The sequence below is a fragment of the Erinaceus europaeus genome, chromosome 4 (genome assembly GCF_950295315.1).
Source record: "Erinaceus europaeus chromosome 4, mEriEur2.1, whole genome shotgun sequence".
NCBI lineage: Eukaryota > Metazoa > Chordata > Mammalia > Eulipotyphla > Erinaceidae > Erinaceus > Erinaceus europaeus.
The window spans coordinates 20,523,170-20,526,531 of NC_080165.1; the positions used below are offsets into that span (position 1 = coordinate 20,523,170).

Here is a 3,362-nt window from a genome sequence, read left to right on the forward strand (position 1 = left end):
TAAATCACTAATAAAATTATAATGATAATAAATAACAAAAGGGGAAACGCAAAGCAGAACTTGGACTGGGTTTGTGTAAAGGACTCATGGGGGGGGCTGGGCTTTCAGGTCCTGGTGCAAGATGGTGGAGGAAGACCTAGTTGGGGGGTTAAAATGTCTTGCAGAAAACTGAGAAATGTTACACATGTACCAACAACTGTATTTACTGTTGACTGTAATCCATGAATCCCTCAACACAAATTTTTAAAAAGAAAAGAAAGCCTGATATAAGGTGAGCCTGAGTCTGGTGCTCTGAACCCCGCTACTGCCCCAGGCTAGGACCCAGGTCAGCTTTCTCTGGGCCCCTTCTCACCAGCCACCACAGTGTTGGTATGAATTCTGAGTGTTCTTGGGGTTATTTATCCAGATGACTTATATAATGCCTCAAGACCAAGACAAGAAATCTACTCACACCACTGCTGGCCAACGTTTTGCTGGAGGGCATAGCCAATGCAATAATCATGAAAAGAAAGGACAAAGGGGACAAGAGAGATAGCACAAGTGATCTGTGTGCCTGATGTCCCAGGGTCCCGGGTTCCATTTCTAAAACCACCATATGCCAGAGTTGAGCACTACTTTGTTTTTCTCTCTCTCTTGAAAATAATAAATAAATGTTTCAAAGAAGTGAAATGCACAATGAAGGAAGACACAAAGCAATAATTGTCCACAGGTAATACTTGTGTAGATGGAATCTCTTGGGGCCAGGTGGTGATGCACCTACTTGAGCACACACATCAGAATGTGCAAGGACCCAGGTTCAAGCCCCTTGTCCCCACCTGCAGGAGGATAGTGTCACAAGTGGTGAAGCAGAACTGTAGGTGTCTCTCTGTCTCTCTCTCCCTATCTCCCCCTTCCCTCTTGATTTCTGCTGTCTGTGTCCAATAAATAAAGAGAATAAATTTTAAACAAAGAAAATCTTAAGGAAACTACAAAGACATACTGCTATTGCAACTAAGTGAGGTTAGCAAAGTTTTAAGAATCAAGGTCAATATACAATGTTGGGGAAAAGGAATAGTGTACAAGGACATTTTGAGTGAGGGTCCAGCCTTCTCAACTCCTGAAATGAACTCAGCCAGTTATAGGGAGCTCTAAGCATGAATAGAACGGATCTCCAGACTCCTCCTTCTGCTTCCCTCCCCTCTGCCCTCATCCCCCCATGTGCATGCACAAATCTATGAATTAGAGCTAGTAGTGTCTTAGCGGTTGTCAGCCACAATGCCCCTATTCAAGGGCTGGAGAGACAGTGGCCAAAGTATGCTCAGCATCACCAACACTTTAGAGGCAAAGCAAGTGACAGAATGAGTGTCTAACTCCTATCTCCTCCTATTCCATTTCTAGCCTGAGAGACCAGGCCCTCAACACCACCCAAACCCCCAGGCTCACTTGCTCCCTCCACACCCCCTGTATCTCCCTGTCTCCCCCCCCACACACACACACACACACACTCCCTCCTCTCCTCCTTACTTTCTTTCCCCCTTTTTTGCCCCCCCCTCCACACACACACATGCACACATGCCGGGTCTTACCTTTCTGAAGTGGACAAGCCAGCCTTGTGCTGCAGTCTAGGGGGACAATGAATCTCTCATGGTTCCTAATAACACTGATGTCATGGAGACATGAGGGCCCAGAAAGAGGAAGCCACGCCCGCCAGACCTATTTCTGCAAAAGTGATTTTTTATAAGATCGCTTGGCTTCTTAGAACTGTGGACGTCAAGCTATTTAAGCCATACTGACTTTACACATCTTGTTCCCTCTGCCAGTTATACTTCTGCTCCAGCGGGTCTTCCCGTTAACTGCTAAGCACCCTCTGTCAGCTCAATGCATGTTTCCGATGGGGAAACCCAGAACCATAAGGACCAGTGCTGGACCCCCTCCTGCACTGCTGCTCAGAGTGACCTTGTGCAAATTGCCTGCCTGGACCTTCTCTAAGTCTCTAGACCCATATTGGTTACTCAGACACGATTCATTATCCAGAAGCTTCAAAGGGTGTTTGAAAGAATCCAGTGAAATGATGCCTAGCATGTAGAAACCCTCCGCCAATGTTTCCAAATATGCCCCTTTTCCTTCTTTTAGCCCCTCTTTCACTCTGTCCCTTCACGCACTGTCCTTTTGTGCCTTGATCTCGACATTATCTCTTCTCTTGGGTGTCTGTATGTCTCCTAGAGCAGGAGTAGTACCTGGGACTATATGAGATGAATGAATAAATGAATGAATGAGTGAGTGAATGAATGAATGAATGAATGAATGAGACAGATCCCAGATCTCAAGCATTCCTGCCTTCTTTCTCCAATTCTGTCTTGCCAAGCCAGGACTGTGAGCACAACCTGAGGAACCTGAGTGAGTAGCCTAAGAAGGTGTGTACAGTGTGTGGACCACAGAGCTGGGCATCTGGAGTCCAGAGGTTCAAAACCTAGGCACCGGCATGCTGCCCTTTTTCTGCCTTTCATGGAAAGGAGAGCCAGGTAGGGAAGAGGGGCGGGGAAGAGTGGGAAACCACTAGCAGTCTGCTTCTGCCAGGAAGGGCCTGCCTGGCCCATGGGTGGAGAGGGGTGAAGTTCCCACCAAAGGACTAGAACAGGACGGGGGTAGCCAGAAGCTTCTGGCAAGGCTGGTGCCCCTCTGGGATGCCCAAGCCCTTCTGCCAGAAGAACTCAGAGGCATAGAGAGGTCACTGGGGATTCAGTGCCAGCCAAAGGAGCCTGAGCCAGACTTCTGTTCCCAGCCCACATTCTATCCTGCTCAGCAGCTTTCTTGCTCCCTGCACTGCTGGAGGTCAGAGGGAACCCTGGTGCAGGAGAGCAGAGCAGAGCAGAGTGAGGATGCTGCCCTGAGGCTTGCTGTCCTGCCACCCTCTGAGAGGGTCCGTGTGGGTGGACTTCTGCTGTGAGGGGCTTCAGCCTCCCCCACCACCTACCTAGAGTGCTGTACAATCCCCCTGCCAAGGCCTTCACTGTTGGGCACAGGCGTCTCTTGGCCCCCAATTCCTTCTGCACTGAGGCCCAAAGCCCCCTGGCCAGGCAGCAATGACGTGGACAGCAGAAAATCAGGCAGAGGACATCATCAGATCAAAAGCTCCTAAAGACTTGTAACAGCAACACATACTAAACTATAACCTCTTAGAGGTACACTAAAATGCTAAACAACAAGACACGGAAAGCCAGAAAAGTGTTAAGGGGAGGATCACGTGGGAGGTCCCGGATGTGACTGAAGCAGCCACTCAGTGCCTTAGGGACCATCATATCCTGCCCCACAGTTCTGGCCTGCTGTGTCCCAAGCAGCAATGCCCTCAGCTGAACAGAGCACCACAGAGCTGGATCCTATCA

General features: G+C 49.0%; 1 protein-coding gene across 5 annotated transcripts in view; it reads right to left on the reverse strand.

Annotated features, from left to right (window-relative positions):
* The window catches only part of LOC103110235 (cytokine receptor common subunit beta-like), an 18,122-nt gene extending 16,415 nt beyond the window's left edge, over positions 1-1,707 (reverse strand). For 2 of the 5 annotated variants that reach the window (XM_060188898.1, XM_060188895.1), the window contains exon 1: positions 1,566-1,707. The gene's annotated coding sequence lies outside the window, so the exon portion shown is untranslated. The remainder of the gene's footprint in view (positions 1-1,565) is intronic. The other 3 variants (XM_060188899.1, XM_060188897.1, XM_060188896.1) reach the window with 2 other exon arrangements.
* Positions 1,708-3,362: the final 1,655 nt, after the last annotated feature.